This window comes from Taudactylus pleione, unplaced genomic scaffold, assembly GCF_031769625.1.
Source record: "Taudactylus pleione unplaced genomic scaffold, aTauple2 ptg001080l, whole genome shotgun sequence".
Lineage (NCBI taxonomy): Eukaryota > Metazoa > Chordata > Amphibia > Anura > Myobatrachidae > Taudactylus > Taudactylus pleione.
This window is the reverse complement of record NW_028285481.1, coordinates 379,996-399,825: the sequence shown is the minus strand read 5'-3', so window position 1 is coordinate 399,825 and position 19,830 is coordinate 379,996. Positions and strand designations below refer to the sequence as shown.

Below are 19,830 nucleotides of genomic sequence, written 5' to 3'. Positions count from 1 at the left end.
GAAAGAAAGACAATGTGTGAGGTTATATGTGGAGTGTGAGAGGGGATGTAATTAGACATGGAAACTATGAAGGTTATGAGGGCGGTTTTGGAATCTGGTAAGCCTTCCTGAAGATCTGAGTTTTCAGGGAATGCTTGAAGGATTGGAGACTAGACGTAAGTCTTATTTTGAGTGGTAAGACATTCCATAGAGCACTTTGCAACCCTAAAAAAAGTGATTGGTCAGCATCCAAATAGACACTAGCAAATTGAATAAGGGCCACAATAAAGCAGACATATATGGAAGCTTAATGACCTATTCCAGCTAAGGTCTCTGCGAACTTCACTTACTCAGTAGGGACTTTGTGGTTTTGCAAGGCATGGAATGTCTGTAGAGCAGTTATGTAGAGCAACTAAATAGTCCTGGGTTCGCATTCACCAAATTTGACAGATTTCATGAAATACTCATTTACTTTCACACCTGCAGTGCTAAAGCCTGGTGAGAATTGTCTTTAGTTAAGGCCTCTTGCTTGATTTTAAAGTTACAAAGAGGAATAAGACTTTAAAATAATAATGCAATTTTAGTAGAGGTTGCTGGATGGTCCCTTGGGTCAAATTTCTTTATTCTTACAATTTCTACTCTGCTACCAATCTGGTTGGTGCTAAAAGATATACAGCAGGATGTTGATAGAATGCTTTAATTTAAAACCACTAATAACAATGTTACCTTGGTTTAGAAAGCAATATTGAAAATACACAGATACATTTTGAAAACCGTCAAATTAATACATTGTATGGTAAAATATCTATTTACGATGTTTCTTACACAGATTAATGGAGTGTACAGTAATCTCCCAGTTATCTTGGAAGATGGCAAGATCCGAGCTTACCAGCATGGCATCAGGGTCATTATTGACACCGACTTTGGTGTTCAGGTTAATTATGACCTATTCTACCATGTGATAGTGACCGTTCCAGGAAACTACAAGGAACAGTTGGGTGGCCTGTGTGGCAATTACAATGCCAACAGAAATGATGACTTCCAGCTCCCTGACAAGAAGCTGACTACAGATGCTACCACATTTGGAGCCTCCTGGAAGGTTTCCATCCCTGGTGTAACATGTGATGATGGGTGTGGTGGCAGTGGTAATGCCTGTCCACCATGTGACGTCCGAAAACTAGAACTCTTTAAGACTGAGATCTACTGTGGATTCCTAAAGAAGGCTGGAGGCCCCCTGAGTGCTTGCTATGCCACAATTAACCCTGATACTTACTTCAACAGCTGTGTCTATGACCTATGTGCTGGGGATGGAAGTATCCTCTGCAAAAGCATTCACAGCTACGTTACTGCATGCCAAGCAGCCGGAGTCACCATACAGCCATGGAGAACTAGCGCATTCTGCCGTAAGTCTTCTTGGCTTCTTATCTTTATGAATACAACCTACGATACGCAACAATCTACAATGAGTATTATACATTTGTTTCATAAATGAGAATGTATATAAATATGTGAAACATACTGTATGACACATATCTAATAAGGAAATATTAGCTGTTTCCACTGAAATATATATAGTAGGTAGTCAGTTACTCTCAAATGGTAGCAGAACTACATGTAACAAAATGCCATTCATACTTTTGGGATGATTTCCACATATTATTAAAACTTAATTTGACATATTACTATTACTTTTTCACTCGATGATGAGATCGCAGGACTGCTGACAACGGACAAGACTGGGTAAAGGTGTGGAAGTCCTTCCACAACTGGAGCTAGTTGGAGTGAGGCTGCAGAAAGATGACACAACACAAGCAGCGGCAGTTCACTATGGTATGAGAAATATCTAGGGACTATAATGCAGCTAGGATGCTAGACAGGGACTGACTAGACACAGAGTATGAACTGCAAGACAGGAGCGACCAGGACTATGATATGCAGGATTTCAGACAAGACTGGACTGGTATGACAAGACAGGCAAGACTAGACAGATAAGGACAAAACAGGCATGACTGGACTGACATGGACAAAACAGGACTAGAGGGTTGGGGTGCGACTTGAGACAAGACAGAACACTCGGCAGGACCGTGGTGAGACAAGAACTAGATGATGCAGCCTTGAGGGCTGAAGTGCAACTTGAGACTGGACTTGAGGGGCCTTGGGGGCCAATGTGCAGCGTGAAACAGGTTGGAGCGGCCTTGAGGGCCATGATGACTGGAACTTAGTGATGTGGCCTTGAGTGCCGATGTGCAATTTGAAACAGGATGGAATGGCCGCGATGACTGGAACTAGATGCAGAGACAAAGACAGGATAAAGTGGCCTTGAGGGCTGTAATATGACTGGAACTAGATGATGCCAATGAGACAGGACAGTAAACAGATGAACTTTAGACGCAGCAGAAACAGTGACTGGAACTGCAAACTTGATTCTGGTGGATACAACAGACATGGCTTGATAGTCCAAAGGATATGCAGGCTGCGATGCGGCCTAGGAGGCTGAGATGCAGGAACCAGATGGCAGACAGGTGCACTCAGATATGGCAAAAATACAGGCTGGACGACACACAGGCACTTCCAAATCAGACAAACAGGCACTGGGAACTGGAAAAGCAGAACTAAGTAAACCAGCTAAAACTCAGGTTACTGAGAACACCACCACATACTCTGAAAGTCAGGCAGTATAACCGGTATGGAGTGAAGGGCTGACTGTAACTTAACAGTGGCAGGGTCCAATCAGAGCAAAGCCCTGCAAGCCTCCCTAATAACAGACTAGTGTGCATCTGGCCTGTGCACACAGACATGACAATTAACTAGTGTGAAGCTGATTGTGCACATTGACAGATGATTAACTAGTGTGCACCTAAGAACTGCACATAGATCAGCAGGAATGATAGGCTATGACCTGTACACAGACAAGACAGGATTTCCAGCTGCCTGTAACAGCCGGAACAAGGACAGTACATGATGCAATGTCCCAGTAGTAACTATGACTGGAAACTGCCACCAAGATAATTTGCTAACCGCAGAGCCTAACAATTACACTAACACACCATATCATTATTCTTTGGCTACAAGACATACAAGGCCTGATTCTGAGATGCTCACTGCTGAAGTGTTTGCCTTAGTCTTGTTTGCAACTATATGCTAATGCTAGTATCAGCCCTTCCCCCGGTGTACAGCCGTGTGTCTGTGACTATATGCTAATGCTGGTATCAGCCCTTCCCCCGGTGTACAGCCGTGTGTATGTGACTATATGCTAATGCTGGTATCAGCCCTTCCCCTGGTGTACAGATGTGTGTCTGTGACTATATACTAATGCTGGTATCAGCCCTTCCCCTGGTGTACAGCTGTGTGTCTGTGACTATATACTAATGCTGGTACCGGCCCTTCCCCTGGTGTACAGCCATGTGTGTATGTGACTATATACTAATGCTGGTATCAGCCCTTCCCCTGGTGTACAGCCATGTGTCTGTGACTATATGCTAATGCCGGTATCAGTCCTTCCCCTGGTGTACAGCTGTGTGTCTGTGACTATATGCTAATGCTGGTATCAGCCCTTCCCCTGGTGTACAGCCGTGTGTCTGTGACTATATGCTAATGCTGGTATCAGCCCTTCCCCCGATGTACAGCATTGTGTCTGTGACTATATACTAATGCTGGTATCAGCCCTTCCCCTGGTGTACAGCCGTGTGTCTGTGACTATATACTAATGCTGGTATCAGCCCTTCCCCTGGTGTACAGCCGTGTGTCTGTGACTATATGCTAATGCTGGTATCAGCCCTTCCCCCTGGTGTACAGCCGTGTGTCTGTGACTATATGATTATGCTGGTATCAGCCCTTCCCCTGGTGTACAGCCGTGTGTATGTGACTATATGCTAATGCTGGTATCAGCCCTTCACCTGGTCTACAGCCGTGTGTCTGTGACTATATGATTATGCTGGTATCAGCCCTTCCCCTGCTGTACAGCTGTGTGTCTGTGACTATATACTAATGCTGGTGTCAGCCCTTCCCCTGGTGTACAGCTGTGTGTCTGTGACTATATACTAATGCTGGTATCAGCCCTTCCCCTGGTGTACCGCCGTGTGTCTGTGACTATATACTAATGCTGGTATCATCCCTTCCCCCGATGTACAGCATTGTGTCTGTGACTATATACTAATGCTGGTATCAGCCCTTCCCCTGGTGTACAGCTGTGTGTATGTGACTATATGCTAATGCTGGTATCAGCCCTTCCCCTGGTGTACAGCTGTGTGTCTGTGACTATATACTAATGCTGGTGTCAGCCCTTCCCCTGGTGTACAGCGGTGTGTCTGTGACTATATACTAATGCTGGTATCAGCCCTTCCCCTGGTGTACCGCCGTGTGTCTGTGACTATATACTAATGCTGGTATCAGCCCTTCCCCTGGTGTTCAGCTGTGTGTCTGTGACTATATGCTAATGCTGGTATCAGCCCTTCCCCTGGTGTACAGCAGTGTGTATGTGACTATATGCTAATGCTGGTATCAGCCCTTCCCCTGGTGTTCAGCTGTGTGTCTGTGACTATATGCTAATGCTGGTATCAGCCCTATCCCAGCTGAACAGCCGTGTGTCTGTGACTATGGCCCTCATTCAGAGCCACTCGCAAGCGGGCGCACGTACGTTAGGCGTACGTACAAAAATATTTAAATTCAAGGGCTCGCTCGTATTTTCGATCGCATCTAAAAATCCTCCCCAAACTCAGACGACCCCTCCTCTAACTAACGAGCGTGCGAAATAGCGAGCGTACATCCCCGAAATGGCTTGAAGGGAACGCACGCACAAGTATAAACCGGAAGAGGCCATGTCAGATGTCGATTACCTGCTCCTTTATTCTGCCTACCTCCATCAATCGTATCATGCCAATCAATGTATCAATTAGCTTAATGTTTTTTTTTTTTCAACACAATGCAAGAAACTTTACTCTTGTCCGTGTTTGTGTTTACCGGCAGAATACGTACGGCTTAAACATTCGCTTTTTTTGCTCAAAAAACATGTTAGCCACAATGAGACAATTGTTCTATTGCTGTGGATCCCCGCATATTTTCCGGGGTTCATTTCTTTATTTAAATTTGCTTACGCATGTCACTGCATCAAGCCTATCATAACTCTCCAGAGATTTCTGGCCCTGTCGAAGACATGACTCATACACTAACCAATCAAATTGCTCCTGTTAATTTCCAAGCTACATTAGCCAATCAGAAATTTTTGCCACACTTTATCAAAAATGAATTTTAAGAAAAACACCATTGCCATCATGAGAGCCTCCGCATTCACCAGGCGCGAGCTGCTGGTGCTAACGGAGGTGCTGGATCGGCGTATCACCAGCCAGCCTCAACCCATCACCAACCGGCAGAAGCGTTCCGCGTATGCGGAGGCACGGGCCCGCCTGCGCTCCTTCGGCTCACGCCGCAACATCGGCCAGCTGGAGCGCAGGTGGTCTGATCTGCAACGGCGAACGCCCCGCTTGCTGGCATGCTTTCGCATGCAGATATTGGAAAGTAAGTGTTATGTATTGTGGTTTTCATGTTTGTCTTTGTGGGGCAAACTGCGTGTGCATGTTTTCATGTCTGTCCTATTTTTTCATTCTCATCATATCTGCGTGTGCATGTTTTTATGTCTGTCCTATTTATTCATTCTCCTCATATCTGCATGACCATGTTTTCCCTCTATTTCTGATATATTCATTCTACTCATATTTGCATGTTTTTTGTTGGTGGTGGGTGATTTTAAAATGTTATTTGGGCAGGATTTGGCCAGAAACTAACCACAATTTGTTTGACATCTTTTAGGGGGACAGGCAAGACTACGCCGTCACCGTCCGGCCAGACGGCGGTCCCGCCCACTCTCACCCACCCCCAGCCAACACTCCACCCCAAATAATTCCCCTATTCCCCCCTCCTCCCAAGCCTTCCAAGAGCCTCTCCCGGAACTGTCGGGCCTCCTTCCCCTCCGTCCCCCTTCCCCCTCTCCTCCAACCACCCCTCTTCCAATTACCCCCTCCCCGGAGTCCGTGATAACCCCGCCCCGTTCTTTGGGGAATGAAGGCTTCTCCGAGGATGAAGATGGAGGGACTTCGGGATCTGCCGTTTTGGCTACCGGTATGTTTTTATTTTGCGTATTTTTTAACCACAAACTGTTTGTATGTAATCATGTGTCGTTCCTTTATTCGTGATTTTTGGGTTCTTTTTTGGTGATTTAGCAGTTTGCCTTTACCTCTTCCTGCTGATTTCAACATACACATATCACACCTGTGGGTATTTCTACATAGGCCTTGTAATTTTTGCAGCACCCCTTTTTTTTTAAATTTTGGTTTTGGAGTGATTTCGTTTCGTTTGTTTTTTTAATGTGGATTCCCTATTGTTTGATTAATCCACACACTTTTCTCACCCACAGAGGAACAGAGGCGTCGGCAAGAGGTCGAACATTGTGTGGCACACATGCGCCAAAATGTAATTGGGGTGCTTGTGGCCCTTGACCGGCTGTCTGGCATCCTTCGCCAGTAGTTTTTTTTTGTTTTTATATTTTTCAAAATAAATTGTTTATTTCTAATATACGTTCTGCCTCATTCGTTTTTTCAAAACCAAAGATAGTTAACCCTGACATAAGTAGACTGTTCCTGCAAGGTTTTGCATTTTTTAAAAATTAGAGTGGGTTTTGTATTTGTATGTAAAACACCCTCAAGAAACACATAACAGTAACAATGTCATTTCCCTTTTTGTGTGTAGTGGCAATTAGATATTTCTACATTTTACAGGTTCCTAGTTGGTGGGCAAGCTGCTTAGGCGAATCTTACAAAGCCAAATGATTGGACAGGCTTCCTTTTGGTGTGGGTTGGGAACCTGAAAACATATTTCATTTTTGCTCAACTGGCGTCAGTACTGGATTACCCCTTAGTCAAATGTAAGGTGTGTTAACCTGGTTAAACTTGCTGGTAACGTCCAAAAAAAGAAAGAACATTTAACTCTCCAAACATTTATTCACAACATAACTGAGAAATCAAAGTGGTCACTCACAAAAAAAACACACAGTGAGAATCTCAAATACAACACATACCCAATAAAAAAAAAACCTAAAAAAAAAATCAAGAACTGGTTGAGGAAGGACCATGCCAAAATGATTCCACAAACATGGCGTTGCGATATGGGTTCCAGAATATATTCCCAAAATGAGCAGATCCAGGTTTGGTAAGGGTAGCATGAAGTAGTGAGCATTGTAGGGCCAAAGATTATGTGAACAAACCGAAGATGTTGAAAAAAAGAAAACAAAATTAGATGTTCGCAAACAAACACAAACACATTAGGTTAAAACACTGTTTTGTTCAAACTTACCTAAAAAATCTGGCCACCACATCATCGCGTATGGCCCCCCCACATACTGACCTCCGACCAACCTCGGGGGGGCCATCCTCAGGTAAGGCATCCTCTGGCTGCATTGGGACACCACTCCTTATGGCGATGTTGTGAAATATCCCACACAGGACCACAATTTTCGACACCATATCCGGCAAATACATGAGCTCGCCACCAGAGCGGTGGAGGCATCTGAATCGGCCTTTTAAAAGGCCGATACAGCGCTCCACCACTTGCCTGGTGGCTGTAAGTGCGGAATTATACTCACTTTGTGGCCCTGGTGTGGGAGCCAAATAAGGAGTGAGCAGCCAGGACATGCAAGGATATCCACTGTCTCCTATGGAAAAGAATTGACAACATCAGGAACACTGTGTATCAAGCTTAACATTGTTATGTACTAAAGGTCTCCTCTTACCCAGAAGCCACGCATCACCAGCTTGTAGGTTGGTTAATTTGTGCCATATCCCTGATTGCCGGATGACGAAGGAGTCATGTGCACTTCCGGGTAATTTAGCATTCAGGGACAGGATCTGGAGGGAGGCATCACATACCACCATTACATTCAGGGAGTGATAGTGTTTCCTGTTTCTAAATATGGCCTCCAGTCGGGCTGGAGGCTGAAGTGGTATGTGAGTACCATCCACAACCCCTATGATGTGTGGGAAGGCAGCTATTTGGTAAAAATTGGCCTTGGCCACACTAAGGGCACCCATATCCAAAGGCATTTGAATAAAATGATGGAGGTGCTTGAAAAGTGCCTCCATCACTGCCCTCAGGATCCAGGAAAAGGAGGATTGGGAGATGCCCGCCACTATTCCCACCGTTGTTTGAAACGATCCTGAGGCACAGAAATGTAACACCGCCATAAATTGCGTAAGTGGTGGTATTGCTGTTGGACTGTCAATTTGCCACTCAAGATCACTTTCTATTAATGAGAGAGTGTCTATGATGATTTTGGGAGGTAGACGGTAGCGTCTTAAAACCTCATCATCGGGCATTCCAAAAAGGGTGACACGTGTTCGAAATATCTGGGGCCTTGCATGCCTACGATACCTACGCCTGGGACGAGATTGAGGTTGGTCGGCTTCCGGGAGCATGGCCAGAACAATCGCCCCAGATCAACCTGAAATTCAAAGATTTTAAAGTAAGGCTTTTGACCCACCCCAAAACTATATTAAAACAACTTAGCTTGAAGATACCATCCATTGCTGCTTACATGCCGGGGTATTGTCATGATACGTCCAAACTGAAAATAAACACCAAAATTACTTGACACATTTCACTCTGTGCATTTTTGTTTACAAATTTTGTGCTAGACCAAAGTTAAAATATGCCAAACACCCATTTAGCAAAACAGCAAAGTGACATTTAACACAGTACATCAAAATGGGTCGAAATGTTGGCACAAAAAGCGAAAGAGAAACCACCAAAAAGTTAGAATTATTATTAAGCTGTTAAAAATGCGCTAATTAGTTTGCTAATACAAGTCACAAGAGTAACTACTAAAAATGCGCTAATTAGTTCGCTAATACAAGTCACAAGAGTAACTACTAAAAATGCGCTAATTAGTTCGCTAATACAAGTCACAAGAGTAACTACTAAAAATGCGCTAATTAGTTCGCAAATACAAGATAAAAAATGGACTTACCAAGAGCAAATATATAAGAGTCAAAAACAAAAGGTCTTTTGGGTCGAAAATAAACAAAATCTAAAATAGTAGAAATTATGGATCCAAAATTTAAAAAAAATAAGAAACACAATGAAACAACAATTGAACAAAAGTTAGACTTCACAAAACTTACCAAATCAAGAAACGAGGTCCCAAAAATATAAACCAACAAAGATAACGGAAAAAAAAAACGCAAATCAAACCAACAAACGAATCTACAACCGCCAACTCCTTTCTACGCAATCAATAAACTCCAGCCAAGATAACCTCCAACAATCCAAAAACGCCACCTCGACTTGAGACACACCAAGCCATAAATAGTGTTTTGTTTCCCGCACAAATTAAGGAGGGATCATAGGGCCGCACAATCAATGATGCGGCCGCAAAATAAGGACGCATGTATAAATACGTCACGAAAACACATTCAAATTCTGTTGTATTTCTTGTTTGGACCTCAGACATGGCGACAGACCAGGGAAAAAATGCCCAAGAGTCAGGCGGTAAGTCTTTCATGCATTTTCTATCAACGATTAATTTGAAACATAAGATTAGGCAAGTTGTGATTTTGTGAATTCTGTAAATTTACGCAAATAGGTGAGGAGGATGACATGGAAGAGGCTGCTGGGCCCAGTATTCCGGCCAAAGCGGCCAAAAAAAAAAGGCAGCCACATTTCACAAGAAAGGAGATGGAGGTTTTGATCCAGAAGTGTGTGGATGGTGACTTTTCCCACAATCCTTCTGTGCTTGGCTCATATTCCTTTCGGGTCAAAACTTCCCTCTCCTTTCTTGTGAAATGTTTTTATTTTTTTGATGTATGTTTATGTCAACAGTTATGTTGGGCCAATTTGTTTGATTTGGGAACATATCTTTGGGCAAAAAAGATGTCCCCAAAATTTTTAAAATAAGTTTTTTTGTTTGAGCAATAAATTGGAAATTAAACAATGACATTGGATTGTGAAATTATTGTACAAATGGGTTACATTTAATCCTAGGTCAAAAGGCAAAAACTCGGCCAAAAAAAAAAAAAGGGCTCTTTAAGGAACGTTTAAAAATTCATATAATTCGGCAAATTCAAGAGGTACAAATAAAATGGTGCGAAACTGAAAACCACCTCGACTTGAGACACACCAAGCCATAAATAGTGTTTTGTTTCCCGCACAAATTAAGGAGGGATCATAGGGCCGCACAATCAATGATGCGGCCGCAAAATAAGGACGCATGTATAAATACGTCACGAAAACACATTCAAATTCTGTTGTATTTCTTGTTTGGACCTCAGACATGGCGACAGACCAGGGAAAAAATGCCCAAGAGTCAGGCGGTAAGTCTTTCATGCATTTTCTATCAACGATTAATTTGAAACATAAGATTAGGCAAGTTGTGATTTTGTGAATTCTGTAAATTTACACAAATAGGTGAGGAGGATGACATGGAAGAGGCTGCTGGGCCCAGTATTCCGGCCAAAGCGGCCAAAAAAAAAAGGCAGCCACATTTCACAAGAAAGGAGATGGAGGTTTTGATCCAGAAGTGTGTGGACATCCTGCCACAGGCAGATAGGAATATGAGTGTAAGCCAGAAGTGGAGAATGTGGGAAGAGGTAGCCGTTGCTGTCAATAGGGTGGGTGATTATGTCCGTCTAGCCCGGGATGTCAAACGGCGGTAAGTAAACCCTTGCCCCCCCTAAAAACAAACCCCATTTTAAACCAAAGGATAATGGCTTCCATTTTTTCCCACAGATGGGGCGACTTCAAATATCGCTTAAAACAAAAACTCGCGGACAGGGCTAGGCATGCAAGGGGGACAGGTGGGGGTCCCACCCCTGTGTCATTGGAGTTGACCGATTTAGAAGAGCTGGCACAGGGGTGTGTGCAGCCTGTGGAGGTGTTTGGCGTGTCCAACATGGATACGGACATGCCAGACTTTGCGGCTCCTCATGTTGTCCCAGGTAAATCTTTGGATGTCATCAACTCTGAAATGTTATTGTGCCAATATGTAGATTGTAATGTGAGGCTTTTCTCTTTTTTCCTAACAGAGACACAGGCGGATGAGTCTGCTTCAGTGGGGAGCCTTGGCCGCCGAATTTCTGCTGGCTCTGCAGGGGAGGAACCAGTACATCGGCTGAGGACCCTGCAGAAGCCAGTCCAGGACAATCCCCCTCGCAGGCAATGGCCCTCCTCACAGAACTCAATTTCAAATCGGATTCCCATACGGAGATTCTGCAGAGGATGGACGCCAGTCTGCTACGGGTGGCTGAGGCCCTGGAGCAAAATGCTGCGGCCAACGAGACCATTGGTCAGGCCCTGGCGGAAAATACCAGGGCCAACATCCGCATCGCCAATGCCCTGGAGCAGCTCGTTCGCCAGCACATGGTGGAGCCGACCTCCCTTCCTGCCGGAACATCAGGATCCTCCACCTCTGGCACAACATCAGCCAATCCTCCAAATGTGCCTAGCCCTGTGCCTAGTCCAGAGGCCACAACATCTGCCTCTGGACAGGCCAGCCCGATGACATCCCGGACCCGGTCTGGCGCCCTCCCTCCCCCATCCAAACGGGTGAAAAAACGGTGACAGCAATGGTGACTTTTCCCACAATCCTTCTGTGCTTGGCTCATATTCCTTTCGGGTCAAAACTTCCCTCTCCTTTCTTGTGAAATGTTTTTATTTTTTTGATGTATGTTTATGTCAACAGTTATGTTGGGCCAATTTGTTTGATTTGGGAACATATCTTTGGGCAAAAAAGATGTCCCCAAAATTTTTAAAATAAGTTTTTTTGTTTGAGCAATAAATTGGAAATTAAACAATGACATTGGATTGTGAAATTATTGTACAAATGGGTTACATTTAATCCTAGGTCAAAAGGCAAAAACTCGGCCCAAAAAAAAAAAAGGGCTCTTTAAGGAACATTTAAAAATTCATATAATTCGGCAAATTCAAGAGGTACAAATAAAATGGTGCGAAACTGAAAACATGATGAAATTATTGTTACAATAGGCCCTAACCACCAAATTGCAGCCCAAATAAACCCCCCCAAATGTACGCAAATTGACTGTGTCATCCTGACATTAGCAGCTCTGAGTTCCACCTGCGTACGTTTTGTGCTATCCCAAAAAACTGATTGCAAAACACATACCAAGCCGGTTCTCAATCCAACACTAATTGCTTTTCTGCCCGCCAGCGGTTAATCGCAACAACATCGTGGAGTCCAGGGACGGAGGAGAAGGCCATCGCCAATGTGGTCGAGTAATCCAGACCCTAAGCTGTGCGAGCATTTGGAAGGGAAAGAGGATCATCCAGTGACGTAGGAGTCGGTCCGTACACATTTTACGCTCGCATCTGCTAATGTATGTACGCCCCAAAAACGCCTCGCCATGCCTGCGTTTTTCCATCTCCACCCTCGTCAACACCCTAAAACAACCCTGTTCTGTCAATCACATTTGACATGTCACTTCCTGTACGCTATTTTAGGAACGAGTCCCAAAAAACTCGCAATCTGCAGTACGCACATGCGCAGTCTTACTCCGACGCATGCGCGGTTATTCAACATCAGAACGCAACGAGCGTACTGCTGTTAACAAGTGGCTCTGAATGAGGGCCTATATGCTAATGCTGGTATCAGCCCTTCCCCTGGTGTTCAGCTGTGTGTCTGTGACTATATACTAATGTTGGTAGCAGCCCTTCCCCTGGTGTACAGCCGTGTGTCTGTGACTATATGCTAATGCTGATATCAGCCCTTCCCCTGGTTTACAGCCATGTGTCTGTGACTATGGGCCTCATTCAGATGCGGACGGCGGATGCAAGAGGTCGCTCAGAAACTGGGCGGCCGCTTGCATCCTGACCGCCCGCCTCTGTTGCGGTCGTTAGGCTGTGGGTTAACACCCACAGGTCTGACGACCGCTAGGGTGATGGTCGCGATGGTCATTGACCATCGCGACCATCGGGGCTTACGACGAGACCCTAGGGTAGGGTCTCACTTGTCGTAAGCCCCGGAGAGCTTCTGGCTCTGTCAGAGCCGGAAGCTCTCCACTGACATCACTAGTGATGTCAGTGGGGCCTCCCCCAAATGGTAGGCGTTCCCATGGGAACACCTCCGTTTGGCCTGCCACCCCCCCCAAGCCCGCCTTCCAAACTGGGCGAGCTGTCAATCAACATCGACAGCTCGCCCCCTTTGGAAAGAAACCCGCTACGACCAGCGCTGTTGGTCGTAGCGGGTCTCACGCATGCGCACGAAGGAGCCGGCTCCCTCGTGCGCATGCACACTAGACAAACATTGAGGTGGCTGTGCGGTCGTAGACCGTACGGCCGCCTCTGAATACAGCCCTATATGCTAATGCTGGTATCAGCCCTTCCCCTGGTGTACAGCTGTGTGTCTGTGACTATATGCTAATGCTGGTATCAGCCCTTCCCCTGGTGTACAGCTGTGTATGTGACTATATGCTAATGCTAGTAGCAGCCCTTCCCCTGGTGTACAGCTGTGTGTCTGTGACTATATGCTAATGCTAGAAGCAGCCCTTCCCCTGGTGTACAGCCGTGTGTCTGTGACTATATGCTAATGCTGGTATCAGCCCTTCCCCTGGTGTACAGCCGTGTGTCTGTGACTATATACTAATGCTAGTAGCAGCCCTTCCCCTGGTGTACAGCTGTGTGTCTGTGACTATATACTAATGCTGGTATCAGCCCTTCCCCTGGTGTACAGCTGTGTGTCTGTGACTATATGCTAATGCTGGTATCAGTGATCACTGATCTATTGCACCTGTGCCGACTATAGATTGTCTGTGAGTTCCCTCAGTCAGGTTGTTCCTGTTCTTCGGATCACTGATCTCCCACATGGCTTCCTAACTGCTCCAAGTATCTTCCGTGCTACCACCAATCTCCAAACGGCTTCCTAGTCATATCCAGCTGCTCCCGTGCTGCCGTCGTTCACCATACGGCTTCCAGGCCGCTCCAAGTAGCTTCCGTGCTACCACCAATCTCCAAATGGCTTCCTAGTCGTATCCAGCAGCTCCCATGCTGCCATCATTCACCATACGGCTTCCAGGCCACTCCAAGTAGCTACTGTGCTACCACCAATCTCCAAACGGCTTCCTAGACGTATCCAGCAGCTGCCGTGCTGCGGTTGTTAATCCTATGGTACCATCGCTGCAACATCGGCACACTTGCCGCAGCATCAGCTCTCAAAGTCATCATCAAACCATAGACTGTTTATCCATGGCAATTGCCCCTACATTGGCACCATCGCTGCAACATCCACACACTTGCTGAACCATCGGCTCTCAAAGCAGTCATCAAACCATATACTGTTTATCCACGGCAACTTTCCCAACATCAGCACCATCGCTGCAAAATCAGCACAGTTGCCACACCATCAGCTCTCAGAGCCATTTTCTCACCCTGGACTGTTTATGGCTATTGCCGCACCATCGGCATAATTGCCACACCATCAGCATCACTGCCGCACCATCAGCACCATTGCTGCACCATCGGCACAGCTGCCACACAATCGACTCCCAAGCTATTGCCCAAAAAACCAAACTGCACTCTCACAACATCTGTACCATCGATATCCTTATAATCATCAACTGTGTCAGTCCTAACTGTACATTCTTTACCTATTGAATTCCCCTGTATCTCCATGTGAGCCGCTACTACCTCGAGCATAAGTTCAGGCGGCCGCCTAAGTACCGGTGAACGTATTCCAGTTTTAAGGGAACAACGGGCGGTTGTTATTGGTAGAAGATCTCACCTGCCGGGTTCTGGGGGCCTCACATGGAGCAGGCAGTGGGATCCGTAACATTATAGTCGGCCCAAAAAATAATAGTTGATACACTAGGATATAGTTACAGAAAGTGTTGTCGGACTTATAACTTCTGCTGTCATGAAACAGGGACAGAGTCTTGCTCAGATGCTTGCAGCTCAGATCCAAACTCTTACCCAGAAAGTCCAGGAACTCACTATACGAGTTGAAGAGAACCGTTCTCCTGTGCATGCAGCTCCTCATCTAGAACCTAAAATGAATTTGCCAAATCTGTTTTCTTGGGATCGCCGACAGTTTCTAAACTTTCGTGAAAGTTGCAAGCTCTATTTCCGACTTCGTCTGGCCTCTTCAGGGACACCGTTGCAACAAATTGGAATGGTAATCTCTCTCCTTCAGGGGGACCCATGGGCCTTTGGACTGCCTTCTACTCATATGGCATTACAGTCAGTGGAGGCTTTCTTTACAGCCTTGGGCCTATTGTATGACGACCCGGACTGTGCTGCTTTGGCTGAGTCCAAGTTGCGTGCTCTCAAACAGGGCCAGAAGGCAGCAGAGGATTACTCATCAGAGTTCTGCAGATGGGCTACTGAGTCCAGTTCAAACGACCCGGCTTTATGTAGCCAATATTGTGTTAGTCTTTCTGAGGCCATCAAAGACTTCCTTTTGCAACATTCACCCTCTGAATCCTTGGATGACCTCAGGCACCAAGCCATAAGGATTGACCGGTGGATACTGGAACGCAAATGTGAACAAGATCTTCCCGTCAGATCGCCTCATTCTCCCGCTTGGGTTCCATCCTCAGTCACAGAGGAACCTATGCAGATTGGCGCCTTTCACGTATCATCAGTAGAGAGATGCAGAAAGACGGTCTCTTGGCATCTGTATGTACCGCACATGGTGAATAACTGTCCACTCAGACCAGTAAAAGACAAGGCCTAAGTGTTCGGGAGGATTTGCACTTAGGCCTGTCATCCATTTCCTCCAAAAATTCCATTTTAATCCCAGCAGTCATCCAGCTCGCCAATTCCACTTTGTCTATTTCTGCCTTCCTGGATAGCGGGGCAGCAGGCAATTTTATGGATTTTCTTTTCTTTCGCACTCTGGGAGTACCAGCTGTCCCTTTGAAACAAGAAATTCCTATCTGTGGTCTAGACAGAGGTTTGATTTCATCAGGTCATGTGTAGTTTAAGACACCTCATCTCTGTTTATCGGTGGGTTCCTTATACTCAGAGGCTTTGTCTTTTTATCTCCTCCGTTGTCCCTTGGCTCCAGTCATTCTTGGTTTTCCATGGCTAAAGGAACATAGGCCCTGATTCAGAGCCAGACTCTCTGACAAAGCGCTCGCTCTGAATCAAGGCCGTCCTTAATTTTAGAGCGGCCTCCTGGCCGCTAGTATAGCTGTGGGTGACCACCCACAGCTATAGCGAGTGGCCAGGAAGATGATCACGATGGTCAAGACCTTATGGTAGGGTCTCATTGCCGCAAGCCCTGGAGTGCTTTCGGCTCCATCAGAGCCGAGAGCACTCCCACTGACATCCCTTGTGATGTAAGTGGGGCCGGCCCCAGATGGTAGGCATTCCCATGGGGACGCCTCCATCTGGGCAGCCACGCCCCTGGCACACCCACCAAAGGAGGCGTGCTGTCACTCACCATCGACAGCATGCCCCCTTTGTAGCGAGACCTGAGGCAAAGGCTTGCCCGTCGCTATCCGGGTCTCAAGCATGCGCATGACAGAGCCGCCTACATCGTGCGCATGCACACTGGGCCAACATCGACCCGCTTGCAAGCGCTCAGCGCTCGCGAGCGGGTCTGAATCAGGCCCATAATCCCGTGATTGATTGGCAATCCGGTGAGATAATCAGACGGAGTCAGATTTGTCAGAATTGTTGTTTGACCATGCCTATTCCGCCCGTACTTGCTACCATTGCTGATTCCGCTTCAGTACCGGGATTACGTTGACGTTTTCTCCAAAAAACTTGCGGATGTTCTTCCTCCACATAGGTCTTATGATTGTGCCATCAACCTGATTCCAGATGCCAAGTTACCCAAAGGCCGGTTGTATTCCCTTTCTATACCGGAGGACAAAGCTATGAGAGAGTACATTGAGGATGCTTTGGCTAAAGGATTCATCCGTCCCTCAAAATCACCATTGGGAGCTGATTTTTTCTTCGTGGGTAAGAAGGATGTATCTCTTCGTCCCTCTAATGACTACAGAGGACTCAACAACATTATGGTAAAAAATTCATATCCGTTGCCTCTCATTCCGGTACTGTTTGATCAACTGTGTCAGGCTAATATCTTCTCCAAGATTGACCTCCAAGGGGCATACAACCTGATTCGAATCAAGAGTGGAGACGAGTGGAAAACGGCCTTCAGTACTCATTCTGGACACTACGAGTATCTAGTCATGCCATTTGGCTTATCCAATGCCCCAGCTGTGTTTTAGGACCTGATCAATGACATTCTTCTGGAGTTTTTGGGGGTGTTCATGGTCGTATATCTGCACAACATCCTAATTTTTCCCCATTCACTGGATCAACGTCATCACCACGTGCGACAGGTTCTCCAAAAATTGCGGGAGAACCATCTGTATGCCAAGTTGGAGAAATGTGAATTTGAAATCGCTCAGGTTTCTTTTCTGGGGTATACAATCTCGTCCCAGGGATTTTCAATGGATCATGGAAAGGTCAAGACCATACTTAAGTGGGACCAACCAACTTCCCTTAAGGCCATCCAGCGGTTCCTTGGCTTTTCTAACTATAACTGCCAATTTATTAAATCCTTTTCCAGCATTGTGGCACCCATTGTTAATCTGACTCAAAAAGGAGCAGATACTTTAAACTGGCCAATTGAGGTGATCCAGTCTTTCAAAACTCTCAATGTTGCTTTCACTCAGGCTCCTGTTCTTCGACATCCTGAACCTGACCTTCCTTTTATCTTAGAGGTAGATGTCTCTGAAGTAGGAGCTGGAGCCGTTTAGTCTCAGAAAGACCCTGCAGATAATAAGTTGCACCCATGTGCATTCTTTTCTTGCAAATTTTCCTCTGCCGATTGCAATTATGATATAGGAAATCGGAAATTACTAGCTATTAAATGGGCTTTTGAGGACTGGAGACACTGTCTGGAGGGGGCCAAACACCAAATTTTGGTTCTTACTGACCAAAAGAACCTGTCCTACATTCAGTCTGCTAAAAGGTTGAATTCTCGGCAAGCGCGCTGGGCTTTAATTTTTACACGGTTCAATTTCCTCATCTCCTTCCATCCTGGTTCCAAGAATATCAAGGCTTATGCCCTTTCCATAAGTTTTGGACCTAGTCAACAGATATCCAGGTCCTGTCTCTTTCATCCACTGTGCGCTCACCCAAAATCTGTCAGCTCTCATTCGGGCATGTCAATTGGAAGCACCACCGGAGAAGCCTTCTGGTTGATTGTTTGTCCCAGAGAGGTTTAGAAGAGCAGTTCTTATGGATTTTCATGCCTCTCGAGTTGCTGGTCATCCTGGCATCAGTAAGACTTAGAGTTACTCTCCCGCTCTGGTGGCAGTCTTTGAACAAAGATGTGCATGAATTTGTCTTGGCATGTGAGGTATGTGCCCGTAATAAAACAGCTCGGACGGCTCCTTCTGGTCTGTTACTTCCACTTTCCATACCGTGGAGACCCTGGACTCACATTGCCATGGATATCATCGTTTAGCTCCCACTATCTGCTCAATGTTCCATTATCTGAAAGGTGGTGGACCAGTTTAGCAAAATGGCACACTTCATACCATTGCAAAAACTTCCTTCCGCTAAGGAACTCTCCGGCCTGTTTCTTCAACACATTTTTCGGGTACATGGCTTACCAATGGATATCGTGTCAGATCAAGGATCACAATTTGTGGCACAGTTCTGGAGAGTGTTCTGTTCCTCTCTGGGCATTGAGCTTAGTCTTTCTTCAGGTTACCATACTCAGTCGAATGGACAGACTGAGCGCATTAATCAGTGTTTGGAACAAAATCTACACTGCTATGTTTCCAAGTGTCATAATGACTGGGTATCTCATCTACCGCTTGCTGAGTTTGCTTTTAATAATTCATGCCATTCTGCATTTTCTGTATCCCCATTCTTTTGTGTTACAGGACAACATTCAAGGTCAAATGCCTTCGACTCCGGATCACCAGCTTCTTCTTCTGTCTCTTGGCTCCAACATATTTGGAGCAAGGTTCATCAAAGCCTTCGGAAGGTATATCTCCGCTCCAAAGAATCTGTTGACAAGCATCAGAGGTCAAGTTGCTTTAAGAAAGCTGATTTGGTTTGGCTTTCCACCAAAAACATCAAGCTCCGTCAGCCTACACAGAAGTTGGGTCCCAGATTTATTGGTCCATTCCAAATTATTTCACAGGTGAACCCAGTAGCCTGCAAACTTCAATTGCCCAACTCTCTACGTATTAATAAACCTTTTCATTGTTCCTTGCTCAAACCGGTCTTCTCTTCAGCCAAATTCAAACTCGGGTCCTCTTTCAGGCCTGTTTCGGTGATGATCCATGGTCAACACGAGTTCATAGTGGAGAAGATCTTGGACTCTAGAATTTCCAGGAGTCATCTACAATTTTTAGTCCACTGGAAGGGCTATGGTCTGGAGGAACATTCCTGGGTTCCTGATACTGCATTACATGCTCCCAGGTTGAGAAGATGCTTCTTTCAGGAGTTTCCAGACAAACCAGGTTCTGGGGGTTCTTCAACCCTGCATCAAGGGGGGGAACTGTTACAAGTACGGTCACGACTTGACACTTTCTGACAGTATGCCCAGACAGGACTGGGTTACTCCAGTTCTTCCTGTTGCTAGGAGATCGGCACGCCTCAGGAAGTGATATGTTTTCCACAAGTGCAAACCTGATTGGGACTTCAGCCTATTTATACTCTCTGATCTATTGCACCTGTGCTGACTATAGAGTGTCTGTGAGTTCCCTCAACCTGGCCGCAGAGTCAGGTTGTTCCTGTTCTCCGGTTCACTGAACTCCCACACGGCTTCCTAACCGCTCCAAGTAGATTCTGTGCTACCACCTATCTCCAAACGGCTTCCTGGCC

The 19,830-nt window shown here is 45.9% G+C and overlaps 1 pseudogene; it reads left to right on the top strand.

The window, feature by feature from the left end:
• LOC148453844 (IgGFc-binding protein-like) overlaps nt 1-19,830 on the top strand; it is a 270,224-nt pseudogene that overhangs the window by 89,411 nt on the left and 160,983 nt on the right.